Source organism: Lutra lutra, chromosome X, assembly GCF_902655055.1.
Source record: "Lutra lutra chromosome X, mLutLut1.2, whole genome shotgun sequence".
In the NCBI taxonomy this organism is placed as follows: Eukaryota; Metazoa; Chordata; class Mammalia; order Carnivora; family Mustelidae; genus Lutra; species Lutra lutra.
The window spans coordinates 93245703-93272974 of NC_062296.1; the positions used below are offsets into that span (position 1 = coordinate 93245703).

Below are 27272 nucleotides of genomic sequence, written 5' to 3' on the forward strand. Positions count from 1 at the left end.
AAAGGAAATTTCGGCATAATTCTGAGTGGAAGCTGCTCCCCTTACTTTGAAACAAGAAAGGAGTGAGTAAGAGGATGACATTAACAAATTTCTCTCACGAGGTTTCCAGATGGCGGTTCACTCAACTCTGATCTTCTACAAGCCTGTGTCAATCTTTACGAAAATACAAGGGGTTATCAAAGGACTGTGGCACCTTAGTGAAGCTTCTGAAAGGCATCGTTTCTGACCCCTGGGCCCCTCCCACTGACTGTGCCGTCAGTGCCTCGGGGTAGGCCCAAACCGCCATTCACCTCCCCACAGAGAACTCACCCTGTCCCTGGCTTGAGCCCCCAGATGCATTTCTGGTCCTGGCCCTCCTGGCTCTACACTGGTCCCACATGACATGTCCTCGTGGAGGTCCAACCAGCAACCCAAACACTGCCTGTCCACGACGGGGCCCTGTGCCCACCTCCCACACCAACACGAGCGCGACCCTCCTCCCACCTGCTGTCTCAGCAGACGACACCGCCCTCCCGGCCTCCTGTACCCAGGACATCTGCGGTGACCTCTGCTGAAGTAGCCCAAATCTGGGCTTTCCATCCTGGCCCCATGGAGCTCCACTAGTGGAGAACGAGACTGTCTTCTGCCTGGGAGCGGCCTACAGCCACTGCAGTTTCGCCCCAACACAGGAGCCAGCCACCTGCTGGTGCCGTGGGAAGACACTGGAGGGTTTCAAGTCCGAATTCTCCACCATTATTACTACTGATGGTTGTTCCCTGCACACAGCTCTGATCCCATCCCCTTGTCAGACGCTTACTCCCATCACATCACACCTGCCCGGTCTGGCTTTTCACCTCTCGTGTTCCCGAAGCTCGGTCCTACTGCCTGGTCTTTGCACGTGCTATTCCCAAACGCTCTTCTGGCTCTCCCCAGCTGCATCCCCAAAACTTCAACTCAACCATCTCCTCATTAAGAAGCCTTCTTACCTCTACCTTGGAACCCCTTCCACCCAAGTCACTCGGACACATGACCCTGCTCCTGACCTTCCCGGCCTGTGTTGTTACCCAAGCACCTAGTCTGTTTTTCTGCTTCCTGCCTGTCCAGGTGCAGCAGGTCGGGGCATCAGCACCTGCACCCCTGAGCTCACAGGGCATCTGGCTCAGCACCTGCACATCCACAAAGCTTAGCTTTGTGCTTCAAACAAGAACGAAACTTAACAGACAAGCACCAAAAAAGACACACGAAAACACACAAACAACAACAACCACCAAAAACACAACACCTTCCGAACACAGTAAGATGTACTTAACACCAGACTCCACTGAACACTGCCTCTCTCTTCTTGATGACTCATGCACCATTTTCGGGTCCTACAGGACTTTACAGTAAGCATCGATGATAATCATACAGTAAGGGTAGAAGCAGAAGCTGGGTGAGATCACAGCCGTCCAAATTTATACCCTCATGAGCAGACGGCGGTGCCTCCCCGTTGTTACTTACATGCGAGAGTTTAGTATCATTATCCCATAAACCTTACAACCAAGTTAGTCCAACACATACGTCGCGACTAGACTGCAGCCTTCACCGTGTGGTCTAACAGTGAGAAGATAAATCGCAGCCAGCTCTTGGGAAGGATTCTGCTACTCGCAGCGGCCGGGATATCCTTCAGACACACAGCGTCCCCAAACCCAGCCCGGGCTGCTCAGCTGCGTTCGGCTGGCCTCACTCCCCTTAACTACAAACTACGGAGACATCACGCAAATGCAGGAAGTACGAGTGCGCACGGAACCTGTTACTAGCTCTTCCCAGAAATGAACCTGAAGTCCCTTTAGACGGATTCGGTGCAGGCAAGACAACCCAGCAGGCTGGGGACACGGGGGAAGTCTGGTGAGATGCAGACAAGAGACTTCTGTGCTGCTTTCACGTGGGAGGACCAGAAGCTGGAAACCCTGCAAAAGGCGCTGGGCATTCTGGGTGGAGCCTCTTGGGGGAGTTCTGGCTGGGACTCCTCAGAGCAAAGGGGAAGCCGGCCCTCCGAGTACTCGCCAATGACTGGGCATTCATTCACATGCCTTAGGGGAAAACAACAGAATGCAGAAGATGTGTACGCCTCCTTTTTGAGGATTCCCAGCTTTTACGGACTTTTTCAATGAACATGGCAATGCTCAGGCCAGATTTTGGGGGAGGGGGATAACGGCCGACTTCTGCGTTTTCACACAAAACTCCGTACAAAATCTCTGGGTGATGAATATACATTTATCATGGGCATAAATCAAGAAGTCATTTGTGCTTCCACCATGAAATGCTACATAGCTAGCAGTGACTGCCTACTTTCTGGAGTCCAGAGAAAGCCCAAGCTTCTATGGCTAGAGTTTCACAATGTGAAATTACACAATAAAATCGCTACAATATTCCAGATACCACCCCCCAAATCCTCTGAAGTTCCTTTACAAAATGTGTCCAAATGCCTAATATGTAACATAAATTACGATTATTTTCACTAAAACTGGAATAAGTTAATTCAAACTGAAATGTGTTCCACGTTGTGAAATGTTAGCTTATAATAACTCATTTCATGAACATTCTGTCCTAAACGCAGCAATCTGCAAAGGGAAATGTGTGCCCAGGAAATCAGACAAATTTTAAATAGAAGACAAAATGCTGATCTTTGACCTAGTCCCTCAACCTCTTCACCTCCACCTTCAAAGGAGGCTTAAAACTCATTTCTTCCAAAGGTCGGTGAGGTAGAGCCTTCCTGACCCCAAGAGGAATGGTTTGCTCATGGCCGCCTTGGGCTCCCAGGGATCCCATGTGTAGCATACGGAAGGACCAACTGCAATCGCGGGGATGGCTTCCCTGTATGTGTCACGCCTCCTCCAGATGCCAGATCTAAGACCCTTACACCTGTCTGCACCTATGTATCTATTCCAGAGGTTCTCATCAGCGGGGTGATGATGTCCCCGTGGGGGACACTGGGCTCTCTCTGGACAGTTTGGGTTGTTCCAACTGTTGCGGGGAGAGTTCCTGCTACCTGGTGCGTGGGGCCCAGGGCTGCAGCTCCACAACGCAGAGGACAGCCCCACCACCGAGAACTATCCAGCCCCATATGTGAATAATGCCCAGGCTCAGAAACCCGTTCTGTCCCCTTATGGGAATCTATGTGGTTCTCCTGCAGCCCGTGTTCATGTTCTAAACATATGTGGTTCTCCTGCAGCCCGTGTTCATGTTCTATACAAGTTTCACTTCTCTCCTTGCTCTTAAGTTGTCTGCAATACGCCTTCACTCTTTTGGTCGGAACTCAATCTCGCTTTATCTTTCCAGCGTCCGAGGACTGTTCTCATAGGTTCTGGGCATGACCGGAGGGAGGCCGGCGGTCCACCACGTGTTGATGTTTCTATCTTCTAAAGCTACTGTCCTTAGAAAATAATGGTTCAATATATTTGTTCCAAACAAATATATTCTGCCTAAACTTAACAGAATAAAACACTTTCCATATGGCACTCAGCTTTATTAATTAGCAGGTCAGGTGACACCGCTAGCAACGTACGGTAATTACCACGGTGTATCTGTACGTAGGGCATCTTCCTCATCAAGATGGGAAAACACACACACACACACACGAAAAAAATCCCCAAGGATGGTCTGAGTCACAGAATCTCAATGAACCTCAACTTCCATTCTACCTAGAAGGCACTCTGTACGCCGGCCCACGGCCTTCTGCTATGACCCAATGGCGTCCACCCTCAGCGCAGAGACGGACAGGGAAGTGAGGGAAACAAGAGCGAAATGATCAGGTACAAACAGGCTCAGAATGTCCAGGGCGTCTATTAAAATGCAGAAGAAGAATCATTATGAACACCAGTCCATTGTCACGCCTATGTCACAAGGCAGTACCTGCCGACACCAAAAAATTAGCCAATGAGGCCAAAAACAAGGGGTCGATTTAAAATCAAGTTAAAAACGCAGGCACCGTACCTCCCATCTCTCCTGTTATACCGCTCGTACTGGATGTTAGTGGCTCGATTACTCAAAACACCGCCACATGGATGAACCCCACATGTAAGCCCTTGTCGCCACTCGTTTAGCTGCCACATGCACATCGGGGTGTCCAAGTCACCATAAACGTGAGGAAGCAATCCACACACGCCGGACCCTCCAACGGCTCGGTCTAACTGCATTAATCTCTTCTACAGCTTAGGGGCCGTAAGCCTCCATTTAATGAGACTGCTCTCGCCGAATGGAAATTCAGCGTGGCAGGCTAGGGGGGCACCGAGAAGCAGTATACTGGGGAAACGTGATGAGGGTTCACGAAGCCTCTCAGAAAGCAAAATACTTTACCGAAGGCTTGGTATTAATAACAAGTGCTCCGCTTGCATACGTTTTAACGGCATCGCCACTGTAAGAAAATGCAGCCTGGATTCTCCTTCCTCACTGGGTCAGAAGATGCTACTGAAACAAAACCGGGGCTTCTTAGTTGTCAGCTCGCCTCACTCCACCAGCCCTGATCACAAGCCTCTCTGCAGGCGTAACAAGATCCTGCTCAGGGGAAAGCAGTATGTTTGCTAATTTCTGCACAAACCCCAAGAGAAACCAATTTCACTTTACCATTTTTCTAATTGGCAAAGGTACATTAAAAAGTGTGCAGGGTTTGTTTTTTTTTTCTCAACCAAGTGCTGTTATATAACGGAAAATGGTGTTTTACCGATCTCTCGAAAAACAAAGATTGTAAAAAGTTGAGTTTTTAATTCCACGGGTGAAAATCATAAAGAAAAGAACTCAAATATACCAGAATAACACTGAAAAGCAATCAGTACTTCAACGGTCCTGCTGCATTCTGCTTTGGCGGCAGTGCTGGAGGGTGCGTGTGACTGTATCTGCCTTTGATAAACACCGCCGGTCCCTGAAATCCATAAAATGCAATATAACCGACAGCAAAGTGATTTCCCCGGCTCTCGTTCGTAGCATCACATCTAATGTGTCACACGGAGCACGTACTTCTCAGCCCACTACAACGGAAGATTTTTGTCCACTTTGCTCACTGCTATATTCCCTGCATCTAACATAGTTCCGGATGTCGACACAGTAGGTGCTCAATAAACGCAGGCTGGCTGGCCGAATGTTGGACGCTGAGAGAGGAAGTGAATGCAAACGACTGAAGAGCAGAAGGGTTCACAGAGAGCTTAATGGGTGCAAATATTTTGCAACGAGCTGTGCGGATGAAGGTGGTACGAGGGCGAAGACCACAAAGACAGAAGATCAAGTCCTTTCCTGTGCCGGGTGGCCACAACATACACACCAGGCACTCATGTCAATGGAAACTCCCCAACACTGTGTTCCATCTTGTCTGACCTAGGATAGGAAAGAAAGAGAAAGCGTCCCTTTCGTCTTGGCTACTCCATTTAGCCCTTAGAACACAGGGGAGATCCTCGTGGACAGAGAGAGAGGTCTCTGGGCACGGTGCAGAAACTCACGAGGCAGAACAGGGCCTCGAGCCCAGTCGGCCAGTCTCCCCTCACCCGTTCCCCCCTCCATCCTTGGAGAACAGGATAGCTGGACTTCATGTGGGCACACGGCCACACTCTCCCCACAGGACCCATTTTCCATGCAACCCAGTTCTAGCCGATGACTAGGAGGAGAAATCAAACTCGCAGCTTCCTGAGCACACTCTTCACATCACAGTGCCGCGGTAAGCAAGTATCACCAGCTCCTCCGTTTGGGAACTTCCTTCTGCATGTGGCACCAAATTTTATTTCTTTAGAGCCCTGGGGTACGGCGCCGCCTAAACAAAGCTTGAAAATAACCGCCTTTGTCCGAGGAAGCATCCCTGGGCTCCATCCTGGACTCTGAACCTGCAAGTTTCCTTTGTCAGGGTCAGTGATGCAACCTGTCGGACGCCCTTCATCGGACGCCCTTCATCTTGCGTGTACAATGGGACTCGCCTTTTTTATCTCACAGGGATGCTGTAGAGATAAGAAAGACAGTGCAGACGGAGGGCCTGCTCCCTTTCCAGGGAGACGAGCCCTGCCTTCTCAGGGCCAACTCCCGATACCGGGGGGAACTTGGCAAGGGTAGGCGGGGGTAGGCTGAGGGGCAGCCATGCTTGAAAAAGGCCCAACGCGGAGCCGGACAAACCATCAAGATGATTCAGTGGAATGTACAGAATGCTCTTCAAAGGGAAGGTGAAAGCACAGTCTGGGATGTGATCATTAACCAGGAGCCTGTAATTCTAAGCATTACTTCCTTCGTTTGTAACAGGAGAACTCGGAGGGAGACCTGCACGGTCCAAAAGAGACAGGTCAGCTTCTGTAGAGCTTTAAATTTCAAACATGTTGCAACCTGTAAAGTTATTTTTCATAATACATTGAAATTTAATATATACGCAAAACAGCATCATTTCAACATGTACTCCATATCGAAAATTAATTGAGATCTTTTAGGTTCCTTTTTCTAACTCAATCTCCAAAATCTTCAATGTGTACTTTTCACTACGACACATCTCGATTAGGAAATTCAATTTTCACTGGAAATACATAACTGCTATTATAGTTCAGAAAATGTAGCCGTGAAATCACAGATCACATTCTCTACCTAACTCCCAACATACTTAAATGTTTTCAAATAACTAAGCCAAGTACTGACGTTTAAAGTTAAATCAATTAAAAGGAAATGCAATTTTAGAGTCCACTCCTCAGTGACACTAGCCACATTTCAGGTACCACAGCTCCACATGGCTAGTGGCTACCTGACTGGACACAGCAGGTCACGACAGGTACTAAGAAAAATCCTTTGACTGCGGTCTGCAGGATGGAGGGATATGGGGACTTCCCAGGCCAGATGAATCCTCCGTAACTGGTCCTCATGCAGATTTTTAAATTACATGCCCACCACACTTTTTGTCTTAACCAACACCACATATTAATAAATTATCAAAGTTTAAAACTATCTCCTCCTAAAAACAGTATTAAGTTTCTTCTTCAAAATTACTTTTCATTATCATGAGTTAGTTTTCATAGTTCTAGATAAGGAACCTCAGAGTCTCCGACCGGACCGACCTAGCAGTCCACGTTTACAGCAGGGGCTGTCAATGCAAATTACACACTGAATTTCACAGATGAGATGGTAGAAAAAAAGAAAGACATAAAATATCTTTTCGATAATTTTTCACAGGGATCACTTGTTGAAATGGAATGAGAGTGAAACAGAATGTATTATTGTATCATTACATATTAAATTATGCCCTGCAGTATTAACCTGATGTATATTAAGATATGTTGCAATATTAATTTCACTGGATTCTTTTTACCATGTATTGTGGCCACAAGAAAATCACATTCGGGGGCCCCCATTCTAGTTCTACTGCACAGCACCCAAGGAGATCGCTTCTAAGTGCCTGTAGGCTCCGACATGCTGATGGTGGTCACCAGATGAAAGCAGACAGTCTGTTTTGTCCACAGGATTCTGGCTTTAATTGTGACCACTGCCAATTTTTATTTATGCCGTAACATCTTCCTTATTCCTTGACCAATCTGAAACACATTAATCATCACAAACCATTCCAGTTGAAGACTAGCTTTCTCTCGGAAAAAAAGCAATTTTGTGTCTGAAGTTACGTTTTAATATTGTGAATCACTAGAAGTTCCATCAGACACCTGAGCAAGGTGCAGGTGAAAGCCCCAGTCTCAGAATGCCAAGGTCATCGGCAGGTCACCCCTGGGGTGAGCAAACGGCCCCAGGCTCACCTCTGGGCTCATTATACATTCTGAGTTTGGAGCTTCCAGGCTCAGCAGGTGGCACAGGTCTCATTTCCAGGTAAGGACCCAGGTCAGCTGAAGCTCCCTCCTCTCCAAAATGGGGGAGACGTCATTACACCGGTGTCCCACTTCCTCACACGTGGCCACACCAACACAAAGGCAGCGATGCTAAGTAACCGGCGTTGTGCAGGAGACAAAACGGCGGAGCTCAGGTCCCACTGGGCCACTAATTAAGAACAAAACACCTTCGCCAGGAACCGTTCGTCACTCTTGTTATTAGCGTCACATTTAAGTCTTCTTTCACGTCTGACATTCTCTGCCCCTAACTTTCAGGGATCACTTCAGGATTCTAACAACTGAAGCCCCGCCCGTTACACACAATGGAGAATCACCGCCTACAGGGCTGGAGCCTGGGGGCGAGGGGGGGGGGCCCGCCGCAGGCCCGTCCCCAGGGACCACAGACAGGGACTCAACTGTCTTTGTTTTAGCAACGGGAGTATCACCGCTGCCTTCGGTTCACGTGGAACCACTAACGCACCGCCCTGGTGACGAAGTGGGAGGAAGGAGGAGTCCACTCTGGCGGATGCCGGCGCCGGGTGCGCACCTGTACGCCCTGTGAAACTGAGTTCACATTCAGAGTCATCGACCTTGACCCACATTCCGGAGAGGCACCTGAGAGAAGGCTGCTGCTCCCCGTTCCCAACTTCTGGGTCTACTGCACACCGCAGAACAAAGAAAACTCTGAGTCTGGGGTACGAAAACAGACAGGAAATGGAATCTTGAGTTGTAAGGAAATGTCCGATATTGGAGAAAATGTCCATTTCGCCGTGGATTATCTCACCTACGGACACTCGGCAGGAAATGACTCATTCAAGCCCTGGATAGCCTCTTCCCTATCGATGTACTTTCTTTCTTTCTTTTTTTTTTTTTTTATAAAGATTCTATTTATTTATTTGACAGACAGAGACCACAGTAGTCAGAGAAGCAGGCAGAGAGAGAGGAAGGGAAGCAGGCTCCCTGCTGAGCAGAGAGCCCTTTGCGGGACTTGATCCCAGGATCCTGGGATCATGACCTGAGCCAAAGGCCGAGGCTTTAACCCACTGAGCCACCCAGGCATCCCTAATCAATGTACTTCTGAGCAAAAATGCCCAGACACCACTAAGGCGCTCCACCTGCAATGCCATAAAAGGACAAGAATCCCACCCCCATATTATCACAGCGTTTCTCTGAATAAGGGCTTCAGAGAGCTTTAGAAAATTCCGTGCCCAATCGTCTGATAGAATGGTTCCGTGCTGGGGCGCCTGGGTGGCTCAGTGGGTTAAGCCACTGCCTTCAACTCGGGTCATGATTCCAGAGTCCTAGGATCGAGCCCCACATAGGGCTCCCCGTTCAGTAGGAAGCCTGCTTCTCCCTCTCCCACTCCTCCTACTTGTGTTCCCTCTCTCACTGTGTCTTTCTCTCTGTCAAATAAATATATAAAATCTTTAAAAAAAAAAAAAAAAAGAATGGTTCCGTGCTTCACGTGCAGCACAGAGCCTGTCACAAAGTTGATACTCAATTAATTCATTTGTACGAGAAGACATATGTCACCCATATACACACACTCACGTGTATATACACATCCTTTGGAAACACTGAACTTTGGCTAATGACGAGTGGAAACAAATGGACAAGTTTGCCAATTTATAATTATATTTTAAAGATCTTTTATTGGCTAACATAAGAATCTGTGCTTCTCCTACAGCTGTCATTCTATAAAAATACTGACTTTTGATAAGCATACTAGGAAATAGGAGATGAGCGGAATGCACGTGTCTCTGTGACTTCTGAACACATCAACGTACATGATAACTGCTGGTCTTACCTCTGGTGCACACAGACTCCCTGAAGGAAAGGAGCTGCACCAATGACATTAGAAACACATGCGTTAAGTATAACCTTAGTAAATTAATCGCTAACGTCCTGCGTTTGGACACAGATCCTGTTTAAAAATGCAGCCCTAATATGTAAATTCAGTTTGGCTCAACTCAGAGGACTAATGTGCCAGCAAACATCAGAAATGACCTATTTAGCTCAAACTGGCACTGCAAATCCTTAAAACAACTGGCCTTCAAGGAAAATCCAGAAAGCGTCAAGTTCAAAGAATGAACCTAAGGTAGCCTTTTAAAAGGGCTTTTGTCCAAATCACAGGGGAAAAAAAATGCAAGTGGCTGACTAACAAGATGAAATAGTCCGCCTCATTAGTAATCAAAGAAATGCAAATATATACAAATATATACATACATCTATATATGTATGTCTGTATTTGCATTTCTTTGATTACTAATATATATACACACATACACATACATATAGATATAAAGATGCCACGCATTCCAGCTCAGCTGACCACCATCGTGGGAGCTCCCTGAGAGGGCTGTCCCCCCCGCCCCCAAGTACTATACAACTGGAACAACCTTTCAGGAAAGCAATTTGGTAATCAGTGTCAAGAGCCCTACAATTCTACTCCAAGCAAGCGATCCTAAAGCACAAACTGGAAGGGATCTCAATCTCCAGCTACGTGTACTCCGTCAACTACAGCACATGAACGTGACAGGAGAGATGCATACAAATATATCATTAAATGCTGGTAGATGACCCATGCTTCCTCTGGAAGCTTAAGTGGAGATGAGCATGAGACAGCGGAACACGCAGACTGCTACACACGCACATGTACAGACATTTGGGAGAAAAAACACCAGAACCCTGAAGGGGAACTTCCACGGGTGGGTTTAGAGGACTCTAGTTTCTTTCCATGCTATTTTATTTTTTCAAATTGCTCACATTATTTTTTAAAATCAGGAAAGAGTTATGAAAACCCTGGCATGCAAAGAATAATTACTAGGTTCCACATCTGGTATTAACAAGACACATAAGATAGCTATTCACCTATTTCTTCCTTTCCTAAGAACATCAATGATGCTTTTCCTTCTAGCACATGATGTGTTGGGGCAATTCTTTTCTTTAGGAATACACGCACCGACCTCCTCTGAGTCACCTTTTTGGAGTTTTATGATGCTACAGTCTATAAACACTACATTAAATATTTATGATTGATATTCGCTGCTTCTAAAAATACAGAGAGGAGAAGGTCTCTTAACAAGGCCTCCAATTTGATTTCCTCGCTGAATTAAACCAGCACCGTGCACCCCACAGACGTGCTGACAGCTGCCCACGGGCCTGGAACTCACCACGCTGGGGTCCCCTTCCTGCCCCGCAGGCCCAGGGGCCTCCCTGCCAGAGCCTGAACCTGCACGTCCCATGAAGACCCCGTGTCTACCGAGCCCAAACCTGCTCGTGCTAGCCGGACCGGGTAAGTACATCTGTGAAAAGTAATTCAGTATTGCATCAACCTACAAACTAGGCACGCAAAACTCGCTTCTCCCAGAACTACATCAGATGCTATATTGCAGTGAGGCCAACCCAAGACAGACCTCGAGACACAGATGTGTCATCAAGACAGCTGTAGGGCGGACGAGGGGGAACAGGTGTGGGAAGAGGCCACAAATTTGTGGGTGGATTCTGCACAGAAATGCTTCCAGAAATCTCTCCCAGCTCCCACTTCCACCTTAAAGAAGCCGACACTGGAGATGGCAAAGGACAAACCACAGGTTCAGTTTATCACAAGAATCGACCCGGATCTGCAGTTAGGAAAAAGCTCTATCCCCTTCCGTCGAGAGGCTGGTGAATGAGCTCGCACTTGGTGTACTTTAACCTAAAGCACAAGCAATCCCCAGTGAAGCTTAACACGCGTGCCCCGAGCGTGGGCTCAGGAAGAACGGCCCACGGAAAGGAAGAACGGTAACTGCAGAGTCGAGAGCCCCGGCACCCACCACTAGCAAGCGACCGGGGCAGTGCATCAGACGTACGGCTTGCGGACGCCAGACACCCCCGACAGCACGTGAGCGGAGGGCACTTAACCTCTGTGGGTCTCTGTCCCCAAGATTCATTATCCGAATCTCATCCAGTGAAAAACATCAGCCAAACCAGACTGAAGAACGTTCTACAAGATGCATGACCAGCAGTCCTCAAAATGATCAGGGTCATTTAAAAAAAAAAAAAGGGGGGGGGGGGGGCGCCTGGGTGGCTCGGTGGGTTAAGCCGCTGCCTTTGGCTCAGGTCATGATCCCAGGTCCTGGGTTCGAGCCCCACATCGGGCTTTCTGCTCAGCAGGGAGCCTGCTTCTTCCTCTCTCTCTGCCTGCGTCTCTGCTTACTTGTGATTTCTCTCTGTCAAATAAATAAATAAAACCTTTAAAAAAAAAAAAAACAACAAAGTCTCAGAACCTGTCACAGCCCAGAGAACCAGAGAACGCAAGGAGAAAGCACGACTAAACTCGATTATGCTGCCTGGGGTGGGATACTGGCCCAGAAAAAGGACATGAATGAAAAATGGATGAGACCTAAAAAGAAAAGTCTGAGGTCACGATCCACATTTTATTTACATTTTAAGACTAACTTTAATCTCAAAATCACATAACCATACACCTACTTCCTTTTTGTTGATTTTATTTAAATGCATGGCTTCTCAAACAAAGACGGAGACAAATATTTACCATGCCTGTTACATGTAACACACCGGAACGGCTTTTAACAGAATTTATCGACCTCTCCACCCCGCCCCCAGCAACATATTTTATTGTAAACACAGGCATCAAACAATCCTGAACACCTTTTTGCTATTACTAGGAGATAGCGCCCACACTGCTTCAAAAATTAACAGAATTTGTGACAATATTTATTGTACCTGCTACTTCAGACAATTTCAGCTGAAGCTCTTTCAGTAGGCAAGACAAAGCATGCCACTTCCGTTTTTCCTTCTCGAGATGTGTTTTTACTTTTCAGAAACACACGTGCTTCCACAGCATCTGCCTCGTCTCTCCATGCTCTCATCTTGTAAACCTGAATTCCATTTTGAGAACTCCCGGTTTATGCTCAAATGACAGTGCCTTAACAGAGGAAAAAGAATTGTGCTGCATTTTTCCCCCAGTAACCTGAAAACATAATGGTGTACACATATTAAATACATCCTTACAAATGTCCAGGTCATGTTTTCCATGAATTCATGGAATTATTTCACTTAATGTGTGGGTATTTTTGCATTGTGATATTTAATCAAGACATTAACATGAGTAGAAGGTGGCTGATATAAGACAAGTTTGAGATCCACTAAAATCAACTGCCATGTGTTTGTCTTTCTGGTGGCTGTGGAAGCTTCATATTTTCTTTGGACCTCATTAGCCATCTTGGCTCTTGAAGTACAACTTTAATGCTGTATGAATTGTGCCATTTTGCTAACACTGCTATGCCTTAGGCATCCACCATTCCAGTGGAATTATTAATTCCATCCATATTCATTCTGGTTACAAATCTATGTGATGGAGGAGTTTCTGGGTATTTAGTTCAACATTCTACTTTCGGGTTATGTATTGTTTTCATAATTTGTCCTTGGTGGCCCAATAATCATACCTGTCCACCTTTGAGGTGTCGTATCTTCATCATCTCCAAGGCCCCAACTAACCATACCATCGCCTACTCCTTTTTGTCCTTCTCCGAGTTCTTCCAACAAGCGAAAATTACAAGGAACGTTATCTCCTGGGGGACCACCATCTTCTCCCGCAGTCCCGATAAAAAAGTTTTATAATAACGTATAGGAGTAAGCATTGCTTGCAATTCCCTGGTTTACCCAATGCTCCCTGATACCGACCAGCTCTGGGCGTCCAGCCCGCAGGTGAGAGGGCTCGTCCGTGCCTGCGAGAGACTGTCGCAGAAGCAGTGGCACTTGTGAGCCACGGCGTGCCTGACTTTACCAGGGAGAGAACCTGCACACATACACGAACCAACCAGCCCAATCTGGGTCAACAGATTGTTACCGAGGGCTGCCACAAGAACTCGTTCCTAATGATGAGTCGGGGTCACTGCAAATCCTCAACACATCAAAGATCGCTAGCCTTTCCTGGAGGAAACACCTACCCACTCTTACCGCGTTACAAGTCTTATACAGGTCTCCCATTTCCACCATTCAAAATGCCCTTCTCTTTATGATTCTGTTTTTATTTCCAATTTCCCCAGCCCCCACCTTAACCCTCTGGATCATTCTCTTTAGCCAGACTGGAATAACAGGGATGAAAATCCTTCAAGAATAATGCGTAGAGCAAAAAGGAGGAAACGCCCTTCAAGAGCCCAGCCTCAGTTTCGGGCCCCCAAGCTTCGGGCCAAAGCAACTGGCCACATTTAGGGCAAGGTAAGGCCTTCCCATCTGGCACCAGAACTCGAAAGTGCAGGTGAATACATCACCTGGAAGTTTCTGACCTTCCCAATGCTGACAGACACCATGGGACCTGTCTCCTGCCTATGATGTCCAGGGGCTCAGAGCACTGGGTCTGGAGCTGTCCACTCAGGAAAGGCACTCCCTTTTCTGCACTGCAGCTGCCTTGTCCAAAAAACACAGGAGCCAGACAAGAATCTTAAGATCCCTTCTCAACTCGAAAATTAGGATCCTATCAGTGTTCATTGAGTCATTCTGAGTGTCCTAATTTGTAAAATGGAACTCCTACTTATCACCAGGTTCGTTTCTCTACATCTGATGTGCCTTAAATTACTGTTCACAAGTGCCTTTATTACTCTATCCTGTCCTCTACACATCTCCAGAGTGTTGCGCAACGCCTGGTGCACAGTTCTCAATCAGGATCTCCCGAAGGAATGAATGAACGAATGATTCTAATGCTGCATGAGCAAAGAGCACCAGACATGCTATCACCTTCAAAATCACGGTAAGAGAGAAGATTTTGTACAGTATGGCACTGACACAAAAACGGATACACAGATCAGTGGAACAGAATGGAAAGCCCAGAAAAGAGCCCATGATTCTAGTCAAATCATCTGTAACAAAGGAGGCAAAAATATGCAGTGGTTTTGAAAAAGACAGTCTCTTCAAGAAATGTTGTTGGGGGGCGCCTGGGTGGCTCAGTGGGTTGAAGCCTCTGCCTTCAGCTCAGGTCATGATCCCAGGGTCGTGGAATCGAGCCCCGCATCGGGCTCTCTGCTCAATGGCGAGCCTGCTTCCCCTTCTCTCTCTGCCTGCCTCTCTGCCTACTTGTGATTTTTCTCTCTGTCAAATAAATAAAGAAAATCTTTAAAAAAAAAAAAAAAAGAAAGAAAGAAATGTTGTTGGGAAAACTGAACCGCTACGTGCCAAAGCATGAAACTGGACCACTTTCTCACCATACTCCAAAACAAACTCTAACTGGATTAAAGACCTAGATGTGAGAACTGAAACCAGAAAACTCTTCCAATGAAACAGAGGCAATAATCTCCTGCACACTGGCCTTAGCAATATTTTTCTGAATACGTCTCCCCAGGCAAGGGAGATAAAAGCAAAAATAAACAATCAAGACCACATCAAACTAAAAGGCTTTTATACGGCAAAGGAAACCATCAACAAAATGAAAACGCAAAACAAAACCTACCAAAAGGGAGAAAATATCTGCAAGTGATATATCGAAAATACGTTAAAAACTCACACAACACCAAAAAGACAAATAATCCAATTAAAAATGGGCAGACGACATGAACAGACACCTCTCCACAGCGGACATCCAGACGGCCAACAGACACATGGAAAGATGCTCCACTTCACCGATCAAGAAAATTCAAATCAAAACCACAATGAGATACCATCGCCTCACACAAGCTGGAATGGCTAGACTGAAAAAGACAAGACACAGCAAGTGCTGGTGAGGAGGTGGAGAAAAAGGAACCCTCGTGCACTGTGGTGTGAATGCAAACTGGTGTGACCACTGTGGAGAACGGTATGGCGGTCTTCGAGAACCTAGAAACAGAAGTACCACGTGGTCCAGTAATTCTACTCTGGGTATTTACTGAAGAATCCAAGAACACTAATTTGGAAAAGATAGAAACACCCCTATGTTTATTGCAGCATTTTTTACAATAACCAAGATAGGAAGCAGCCCGGGTGTCCACCAACAGGTAGTGAAGATGTGCTATATGCACACGACGAAATACTACTTAGGCATCAAAGAGTGAAATCTTGACATCTGTGACAACGTGACTGGACTAAGAGTGTACTAGGTTACGTGAAATCAGCCGCTCGGAGAAAGACAATACCACACGATTTCACTTCCATGCGGAATCTAAAAAACAAAATGAACAAACAAAAAACAGCAATAAAAAAAGAGGAGACTCACAAATACAGAGAACCAACCAGTCATCATCAGCCAGAGGGCAGGGGGTTGGGGGTTGGGGGTACAGACCAAATAGGTAAAGGGGATTAAGAAGCACCAACTTCCAAAGTACAGGGATGATCCGTACAGCATAGCAATAACACTGCAACAGCTTTGCCTGCTGACAGACCGTACCTACACTGATTGCAGTAGTTCCTAACGTGTGGAACTGTTGAATCGCTATGGTGTACGCCTGAAACTAATATAGGTCAACCACACCTGAATTAGCAATAGAAATTTTAAAGAATTTTCGAAAGAGAGAAAATTCCATAAACTTTGGGAATGTTTGGGGGACAAAAAAAGTCTCATGAACTTTTCTTTCGTTAACTCTGCACAGAAGACAGTAAGGAAGGTCATTCAACTTCAGTGTCTTGAAAGGGAAAGATAAACATTTCCTAAACGTCTTGGAACATGTGGATGGGCAGCAATCCTGACAGTAACTGGAAGACTAACAGGGATACACAGTGAAGATGGGCACTGACAAGGGTCACTCAACAAATGTTTCCATTTGATTGGAAGGAAAAAGATTTGTCTCTCCAAGAATACAATTAAGAGCACAAAATAAGCAGAGAGTCATTGTTCTTTAACTGACTACTGTGTAGTAAAGTGAGAGTCTTCATAAGGTTCTAATGGTTCCAAAGCTCACGTCATGGGCATGGCTAAATAAAAAAAGAATTTCTCCAGCATTTTTAAAATACAACTTATTTATTTATTGGGGGGGGGGGGGTGGCAGAGGGAGAGAGAAAGAGAATCTCAAGCAGACTCCCCACTGAGCGCAAAGCCCAGCGGGAGACTCGACTCCACAACCCTAAGATCATGACCGAGCTAAAATCAAGTCCAACACTCCACCAACTGTGCCGCCCAGGTACCCCTCCAGAATTTTCTGATAATCTGTAATGTACTCAAAGGAGTCATCTCTAACCAAGACGCCAATTTATGGTATAAATGGCAGAGTGCTGTGGTAGGCAGCCTCGTAGATGGCACCCAAGGAGCCCACCTCCTGGTATTCAAATCCTGGCCTATCCCAACCCACATCTGGCAAGGTGGGTCTGTGTGACCAACAGAACACGGCGGAACTGATGGTATATCGTTTCTGCAATTAGGTATGAAAGGACTACGGTTTTCAGCACTTTCTTTATCTCTTTCTCTCCAATCCCTCTTCCCCTCTATGTCCGTGTTTCTCACACAGATCACTCACTCTGGGCGGAAGCCAGGAACTGAGCAGCCCTACAGAGGCACAGAAACTTCCTGCCAACTTGCACATCCATGAATGCGCTTGGAACGGATCCTCCAGCTGGGAGAATTTTCACAGACCACAGCCAGAGCTGAAATGGGACTACAACGCACGAGACACCCTGGACCAGACCATCGGGCTCATCTGTACTTGGATTCCTGACTCTCAGAACTAGTACGAGATACTAAGCGTTGGTAACTTCCAGCTGTGGACCGCAGGATCATCTGTTACACAGCAACTGATAACGAATGCAGGGGCTGAAATCGGAGTACACTAGGAGAAATGAACGAACACGGCCTAGAAACTAACCCCATCAATCCACTCCCTATCCACCCCCTCCGAGCTAATAATTACTATTTAATTCTACTTGTTTGCCTTCAGGAAAGCATACAAAGACCCAAACTCAATGGATCTATCTTGCCGCCATCGATTAGCTCTTTCCTGCCCTCACCCCAGACAGAGACACAGCAGGGGCGGGGGGGTGCCGGGCGATACAGAAGGAGAGGGAGAAAGAGAATCTCAGGCAGGCTCTACACCCAGTGCAGAGCCCAGGATGGGGCTCCATCTCATGACCAAAGCCAAGATCAAGACCGGACGCTTAACCCACTGAGCCACTCAGGCACCCCTCCAACAGCTCTCTTTTAAAAGTAAAATCTACGTCTATTGGGGAAGTCACTCCCCTCCCAGACGCATGCAGCCTCAGAAAGCAGATGGATGTTTCCGCCCCCTAAGTCCCCAGCGAATACCTTGCTCCCCTCAGCTCAGCATCTGCATGTCCAAACGGTACAAGCAGTAGTTTTCATCAGATCAGGGGACAAGTTCCTGATGCAAGTTCTTGGCTTCCTACGAGGTAAATCCTAAACTTGGCTGATTTAGTTGAGCAGATTCCTGACACGAAGACTCGAGGAGCTGGACGGCATTTTGCAGCACAGCACCTTTACCCGGAAGAGTTCCTTCGTGGCTTTAAGCTACTTATGTTACCTCGTGTAACAGAATTTAGACTTTTACCTCCAAAGCAGAATTCTAGTTTGTTTGGCTGCCTTTTTCATGAGTCTGACACTCATGGCCGGAATGGACAGAACTCACAGATGTGTACACGCTCTAACTGGGCCTCTAATTAGGAAGCGGGATCTTGTCTGGGGAGTGTAATTATGATACGGAATCAAACTCCCTGTTGAGAAAACTGCTACTGGAAGCCGATCCTCCAGGGCCCCCGTCCGTCTCCCAGGACTGAATTCGGGGACAGAACACCCGGGCCGCCTCTTGTTTACTATCTGAAGCCACCAACGCTGCAGAGAGGGGGAAATTCCCAGGTCCAGGTTTCACCTTCCACGCTCTGAAACCTGCAAACACAGAGCATCCTTAAGCAGACGTGCTGTTCAACACGCTTCCCTCAGGAGAGCCGGAGAGCCTTGAAAGATGTCTAACTCCGCATCGAAGACTCACCCACGGTGTAGTTTCTTTCAGAGAAAACTGGCCAAGACGCCACGGACACACCTCCGGATTCCAGGCACCAAGACCCCCTGGGCACAACTGTCCCTCTTCCTGCCCCCCTCTGGCGAGAACAAGGGGTGGGGGCTGCGCTCAGAACTCCCAGATTCCACCCCCCCAAGCCTGGCGGCCAGGGGCCTTCAAGAGTCCTTGCTGTGTGGCTGGGTCATGCAGTCTTCCAAGGGACAAGGCGAGTGGGCTCAGGGCACTGTCACCAGGACCCAGGCTCATACCTCCTGCTCGGTCGTCTGAAGAAGATTCGTCACGCAGCGTGACTGAGCGGGTTCCCAGGCTGAAGGTCCGAGTCAGTGCGCGCAACCGTGAAGCGACACACCAGAAACGCCAGCCCGCGCCTCTGGGAACGGTGATCATCCACACCTCCCCTCCTGAGGGACAGACTGCTGGAATCTGCGGACCCCTGGCAGAGAAACACAATATAAAAAGTCCCCCAAGTCAATTCTAGCCTCTGCCTGGCTTCTGACCTCATCGCTTGACTATGCTCCTGGGTACAAAGACTGCGCGGCCTTGACCCTTCACGGAACACTGCACTTGCAGTGCTGTCGTATTTACATGCTGATTTCATTAAAGACAAAGAATTTTTAACTGGACCTCTTCGCTTGTCTTGTAAAAACGTCCATGGCCGCGGGCATGCATCAGGTGTGGCTGGGTGGCCAGCTGGGAGTGGGGGGTGGGGAGGGGGTCCAGGAGAGGAAGGGCATGGCGGGATGAGGTGTGGGGGATGACCACTACTGTGGGTTGGAATGTGTCTTCCCCAAAACAGAGGTTGCAGTCCCAACCCCCCTGCAGTGCAGAATGAGATTGCATTTGGAAATGCGGTCATCGCAGATGGAATCCATCAAGATGAAGTCATACAGGAGTGGGGTGTGCCCCTGACCCACACGGCTGCTGTGAAGACAAAGACAACAGAGAGGGCAGAGGAGGGAGCGCTGTGTCTGCAAGGCCGGGAGCGCCCAGGGGTCCTGGCAGCCACGGGAAGCCAGCAGAGAGAGAAATGGAAGGGGCCTCCTTCACTCTGAGGGTGGGTGGCCTCAGTGACATCCTGACGTCAGACTTCGGTGCTCCAGAACCGTGAGAGTAAGTCTCTGCTGTCTTAGGCCACGCAGCATGTGGCACGCTGTTACGGCAGTCCTGGGAGACAGAGGCAACCACTAACCGTGGGCGTGGCTCTTACTCTCTCGGCAAACCGCTGGGAGGCAAAGGCGCCTCTGCCTTTGGTCCTACGTGGGACCTCAGCTGTCCACAGACGCCCTAGCTCAACAGCACTGATGTGGGCCTCCACCTTTCCCTTCCTGTGCGGGGACACACCTCAGGTTCAGGTGGGCCTCAGAGAGAAGACGTACCCGATGCCAAACGACAGACTTCATATGCTAGGGCTTCCTAATGTCCACAAATACACACACACAGGCATGTTTTACGTGACTGGTTTCCATGTATGTGTCAACACATACAGCTTCCGCTTTTGTAAAACAGTGCGATTGTTACCGTATTTATAAAAATCATTAGATAATTATTCCGAAAACAAAGGTGGTGCTGTGGGTCCCAGACCAATAAGAGAGACACTGGAACTACAGCTCAGCCTGGCCCCCAGGGTCTGTGACAGCAAACCACAGAACGGATGAGAAACCATCACCATAATGAGCTCTTTCTCCAGTGCCAGTAATGAGTCCGCTTGAAGAATCAATTAGAAATTCCGAAATGGCTTCCCTTAAAGGAGAAAGATCGGTTTGTCTGGGAGAACAGTAAGCAGCGCGAGTCTGCAGGCACGCGTTTCCACCTGCTCTCACTCTCCCCGCTGAGGACGGCTGAAAAGAGAGGAATCTTCGTTTACTCCGAGGTCTCTCCGGTGTGTCATTCCACAACTCATGCAGTGAGCCTGCTCGTTGACAGCGGCTGCCGGCATGTGCGCGACAAACGTTCCAGGATCTAATCAAGAACTGGGTTTGCCTTCAGAACCTCGGAACCTACAGTTCCTCTCGCAGAAAACTGCAACCGGTTATTAGGAACCGTAAGAGACGAGGGGTGACTCTTGGTATCGGGGTTGTGAGTTCGAGCCTCACGTTGTGGGTGTAGATGTTACTTAAAAATGAAAGCTTAAAAAAAAAAGAAGGGGAAAAAAAGCCTTAAATCACCTACAATCTCCACCTCTACAAAAGGAAAAAATATGGTCTATTAGCATTAAATGGCAGATACCTTATAAGAACTGAAATTCAGTGAGTGTGTATATAACTGTCATCAACTCTACCCAGTACTTGCATCCATTTAGTGTGAAAGAAATCACCTTCTGACGATCTAGTTCGTCCGCTGTCATTTAAAAATATATTGACGTCCAACTTCAGAGCGATCCGTTCAAAGCAGAGGAGCCCCGTATCCAGGACCAGTCACCACTCACGATTCGATTTCACCAGAAAGCTTCGTGAGCGGGGAATTCTCAGATCAAGAAGGGCTGGTGAGATGGACAACACGTTGCTGGAAATCGCTCGGCGTGCTCAGAGAACTAGCGGCAAGAAGGTATCCAAACACAGTAACAGAAGAGGAACTTGAAGACGTATCCAGAATTTGTATTCCATGGCTATGAATACCCTGCTTCACAGTCCTGAAGTCACCTAACGCAGCTTCAGCGCCAGCATGAGGCATTCTAGAAAGTTCTACATATGGGAACCACACAGAGCACCAAATACTACTGTGCTCCCTCAGAAAAGTAACACGTGTGAAATAATAAAAGGAAAAGAAGAAAATCACCTGCTCATCATGCCTTTGACCTCCTGCACACATATTCCATATTTCTGTCTAACACAGGCACAATCGTGGAGGCCGGGCTGCAACCCCAGTGCCTTGTTCACTGCGATTTCATCCCCGAGCTACACTTCTGGGAACTAGGCTAGACCACTTGCCTGCAGAAATAAGCTCGGTCCTGACAGAGGCTGCCCAAAGCTGGACAGCTATCACCGCACCTTTGCTATTCATGGAATGAAGAGAAAAACAAAACTCTCATGTGTACCCTGCCTGGGGAGGACATTCCTGACAACCCTTGTCCACCACACGCCCCCTTCCTGAACAGCTCCACAGAGACCGCACGTGGCCGCGAATCCTGGCCCTATTTGACCCAGATGCCCACACTGGCCCAACCGTGAGCACAGAGGTTCGCTGAACACAAACGTTGACTGCATGGGTATCGCCCTCCAAGCCCTGAACCCCACCCCCCCACATTTGTGCGACAGTCATCACTAATGTGCTCTCCCAGAGACTCAGACTCATACCCCCAGAAGTAACGCCCCACAACACGGATTTAGGACACCATCCTCTACTAAGCAAAACGTCCAGCGATCGCCCATGCACAAGTAGTCGAGTCCACATGTCCTGACTAGTTTGTTCCCTCCACCAAGAAGAACCTTTGCTTTCTCCTCTGGAGAAAATTCCATTCTGGAAAGGTCCAGCGGGAATGCCAGTGCGTTCCTAAAGCCTATCACCCTCTAGAGCAGACTCAGACCTCCGCTTTGCTCCCACAACAGTCAGGGGTCTGCCCGTATTCAGGCCTGTGCTACCCAATCCAATCCCGTAAAAAATTAAGTTCCCTCTATTGGTGTGACCGTCCGTGCATGATACACACGAGAGCCTCAGCAAGTGTTGGCTGCATGGAATCAAAATCTGACGTCATTACCTCACTACCACCCCAGGGAGAAGCATGGCTTCCCATGGATCTAAACCCAATACAGCTAGGCTTGTGGGCCTCTTGGGTCTAAGGACTCAGTAAGTACATGTCAACAAGTATTTCCATCTGGGGTCAGAAAGGATTGTCAACATTACCTACGTGGCGAGGAGTCTCCTTGTGTTACAAAGGAGGATACCACTGTCTGTAGTATTTTTTCCAACGTCCTGCTCGACCTCCACCATAGGTAGTTAAAAGCAGATGAAATCCTAGTGAGCTTGCCTGATCCAACTGAAAGAGACAAAGCACAGCCTGCCCTTGACTTCCCACCACAGACGGGGTTTCATGCGTCCACCAACAGCGGAGAGTCACAGAGCGCCCTGGGGTCTCTCCTCTCCCCCGCGCTTCTCTGGGGTGCGTACGTGATCACCAGTGCCAGAGAGATGAGTGCCGCTCCCTTTTAGGGATTTCCCCACAAAGGAAGCATCAGCCATGCCCCGAGAAGGCCAGCGCCCGTGATCTTTCCTGAAAGGAGCGCGCTCCTGGCAGCTGCTCCCCCACTCCGGCTTGCGCGGGGCTCCACGGAGCAGGTGCAGGAGAGTGGCTGGTCCTGCCGCGCTGGTTCTGCAGCCGCATTCGGGCAAAACCAGCTCTGAGCAGCTACAGGACGGTTGGGAAACACACGCTTGATTTCCTAGTAACAACTACTGCTTTCCTGGGAACCCAAGAGGGCTGAGGCCGCCCCAACGGGAAAAGGAAAGAGGAACAAGGTCCGTGCCAAGGCTCCTGCGCGTTGTCTTCAGGAAGACCACTGGCCATCAACTGCACTCCTCCTGGAGACTCACGTCCTGCTCTGGTCCCATAAAACCCAGGTTATCTGCCCACAGCGTCTGTCTTCCACCTCAAAAGTCTGGGAGTGCACGCCGAGCACCCGGCTTGTGAGAGAGAGGGACCTTTTCCCTCCCAGCCTGATCCACTCTGCACCCATACTGCCAGGTTCCGCTGCATCTGGGATCTGCTCTGAAAGCCGGGCCACCGACTACCAGCGCGATGTTACTGCTACGTCTCAAATGATGAAGAGAAACAAAGAACCTCATTGCCTCACGTTCTAGTATCTGACGTCTTTTCTTTTCTTTTTCTTTTTTGAAGATTTTATTTATTTATTTGACAGACAGAGATCACAAGGAGGCAGAGAAGCAGGCAGAGAGAGAGGAGGAAGGAGGCTCCCCGCTGAGCAGAGAGCCCGATGCGAGGCTTGATCTCAGGACCCTGAGATCATGACCTGAGCCGTAGGCAGAGGCTTTAACCTACTGAGCCACCCAGGCGCCCCTGATGTGTTTTATCTTCTAATCAAGATATCATTTGTCAATCACACATTCTTGTCTTAAAAATTTTATTTATGGGCGCCTGGGTGGCTCAGTGGGTTAAGCCGCTGCCTTCGGCTCAGGTCATGATCTCAGGGTCCTGGGATCGAGCCCCACATCGGGTTCTCTGCTCAGCAGGGAGCCTGCTTCCCTCTCTCTCTCTCTGCCTTCCCCTCTGTCTACTTGTGATCTCTCTCTGTCAAATAAATAAATAAAATCTTTAAAAAAAAATTTTTTTTATTTATTTAGGGTGGGGGGGGGGAGGTCTCAAGCAGACTCCACCTCGAGGCTCGATCTCACATCTCTGAGATCATGATCTGAGGCAAAACCAAGAGTTAGACACTAAAGTGAGCCACCCAGGCGCTCCTCTATCATAGACGGGTGCCCCTCTTACCTGTGAGCAAGATCTGTAACGTATTTAGGGGCAGCTTGGTTTCTGGTTTTTGTTTTTCAGTTTTGGGGAAACTTACAACCAAAACTCGACTGTGTTACAAACAAGGCACGGAATCGGCTACACAGTGAGTGGGAATATGATCGGAGCCACACACGGGAACGGGGAGAGCAGACAGACAACAGTGGAGACTTGTGAGAGAACGCTTCTGAAAATCAAGGGACCTGTCCATAAAAACTCGGAGATCCAGGGCTCACTACCTCTGACAAGGGAATACACCTGCTCTCGTGCCTCTGTGACCCCCTTGTGCCCGTTCACTGCAGTGACCCCCCCCCCGGCGCTCAGAAAAGCCCTCCTCCAGCCATCCCAGCCAGGCCCTTGCACGCAACCCAGCAGCACGGCGCACAAGAAGAAAACAGAACTGTCTGATGCACAATGTTCCAGGCTGAACTATGTTCTCCTGAAAAGAGACGCTGAAAACCGAACCCCCAGGACCTCGCAGCGTCCCCTGATCTGGACATGGGGTCTCTGCAGAAGGCATCAAGCGAAGGGAAGAGCAATATTCCTGTTCCTCTCCACTGCCACAGACTAAAGGGCTACCACACGATTCCTGGGTGCCCTTCATGGACTAGAAGACGCGGAAAGGCTAGAACCAGTGTCCTAGTTTCACAGGGCGACCAGACCAAAGGGACACAAGCTGGGACGCTGAACAGAAATGTCTCCCGCCGCGTTCTGGAGTCCAGAAGCCGGAGATCCAGCTTGCGAGAATCTGCTGCAGGCCTCCCGTCTTGGCTCCTGGAGCCTAGGAGTCCGAGATCAAGCTGTCGGCAGGGTCGTCGTCCGTGGAGGGGGAGGGAGGGAGGACCCGTTGCAGGCCTTCTTCACTCGTGGACGGCTATCTCTGTGCTCACATGCACCTGAGTCCAAATGTCCTCCTTTTATACGGCCCAGTCGTACTGGATCAGGGCCTGCCCCAACGGCCTCACTAACTTGATTCCTCCTGTAAGACCCGATCTCCAAAAAGGTGACATTCTGAGGTGCTGGCAGTTGGGACTCCAGTGTACTTTCAGGGTGTGTGGGGGTGGGGGGGATATACAGTTCCGTCCACACTGAACAGTGACACAAACTATTTGATTTCTAGAGCCCTATTAGTGGCGATAATTAACAGCATACACACAGGAGACCACTGTTGAGACACAGGATTAGGGCTGCCTTATAATTCCTTCCCTGGCTTGCTCTTTAGGAAAACCTGTGGGCCTACATCTCTAGGATCCAGGCTATGCCAAGGGCTATCCCACCAGACAACTCCTAAAGGACACTTGTAACTCGAGGACTGCTCGACTGAAACATTTTCCATAAATGTTGGGCATATCATGCATTTCTTTCTTTTAAAAAACGCATTCTGTCAGTGTCTGTGGCTTCTGGCATTTAGAATATATGGTGGTCTGTGGGCAGCTCAGTATGCGTGTGGGCTGGAGGACTGTGAGAGAGTGGGCCCTCGCCGTTGTTCCTAATTAATATCTTTGGGAGGAAAAATGTGTACACGGTATCATAAAGAAATTAAAAGTGAAGAATTCCATAGGGTCTTAAGAACATCAGTGGTAGAGGCCCTTGATCCTCTGAAAAGATAGTAAAACTCACATTCTAAAATAATGCCTAAAGTACAAGTCTTGGAAAAGATGGGTCTTCCTTTCCTACAGACACTGAGTCTGTCTTTCCTACTTTGTTTTTCCCTGAATCTCCCATCCACTTAGGTCTCAGCTCTCCTCCCTAACAATTAGTCTCATATGACTTTTTCCTTATGAATATTTGAGAGCCAATGTTAAAAATTTATAGCCTCCACCCAGCTACTTATAATGAGGGACTGTGGTCCAGATTATGATCACAGGAAACCACAGGCCACGAGGCCTCACGGTCCCGCAGCACATTCCTAAATCTTCCCCAAAGGGGTGGTGGGTGGGAACTGCACGAAGACATGCGAGCATTACATCAGCTCTCTCTGCTCGCGAGGACGCCTGCACCACGTGTAGCTTTAAGTGCGAGCAAACAGGACCATGGGACCACTTGGGGCATGGCATGGATTACGACCCATGCGTCGGAGAGAACCATCTGCATCTGGAGTTACATCAGGCGAGTTCTGAGCTACAAGTTTTCTGATGACTTTTCGTTCTTCTGCACGTCTCATGTACGCGTGATTCACATGACCACCAGCCTCCATGAGCGACTTCAAAGTGACACCTAAAGTAATATAAAATCTACACCCCTCACCAGACTCGTCGATCCAAGCGTGTGCATCTCCAGAGACGACGACTGAGGTCCAGGGCTGTATGGGTGGGTGGCACTCTGGGTGAGCGAGGATGGAGAACCTCAGGGTTCGACTTCTGCCCTCAGCCCTGCCATCTCTAGGAGCCATCTACACGCCCCTGAACTCCAGAGACCAAGAAGAGAGGGCAGAGCATTCAACAGGGGACGACCTCAGAGCCTCCGAGTCTAGGGCGATGGTTCCCAACCAGGGTGATTATGAGGCCGAAGGACGTTCGGCCATGTCTGCCAACATTCTGGGTTGCCCCAAGCAGAGGGGATCCGTGCCCCCGGCACACACTGGAGGAACTGTGATCTGTGATAAGGCCGTCCTTTCCACTGGAGGGCTGAGCACCGTTCCAGGCTCTACCCTGCAGAGGTCAGAAGCAGCCTCCCTGGTCCCCTAAACAACCAAAGTCTCTCCAGAGACCGCCCATCAGCCCGAGGGGGTTCAATCCACCCTGCTGAGAACTTAGTCTAGGCGAATGGCTGACTTCCTAGACCTCCTGTTTGTTTTCAAAGATTTATTGATTTGAGAGAGAGAGTAGGGGAGGGGCAGAAAAAGGGAGGAAGAAAAGCAGACTCCACACTCAGCACAGAGCCTGACATGGGGCTCGATCTCACTACCCCAAGATCACGACCGGAGCCGAAATCAAGAGCCCAATGCTCAACTGAGCCGCCCAGCTGCCCCATGACCCCTTGTTTTCTATGGATACTCCGACTCAGAGGGTCGGCTTGTCGCATAATTAATTATACAGATTTCTTGTCTTCCCTACTCATCACAAACAACTGGAGAGAAGGAAACAGTGACAC

At 48.5% G+C, this 27272-nt stretch overlaps 1 protein-coding gene and 1 pseudogene across 2 annotated transcripts in view; both read right to left on the bottom strand.

The window, feature by feature from the left end:
* The window catches only part of TBL1X (transducin beta like 1 X-linked), a 211719-nt gene that overhangs the window by 80096 nt on the left and 104351 nt on the right, over nucleotides 1-27272 (bottom strand). The gene's annotated exons all lie outside the window — the stretch shown is intronic.
* On the bottom strand, nucleotides 12603-13779 carry LOC125091675 (ubiquitin-conjugating enzyme E2 variant 2-like; annotated as a pseudogene).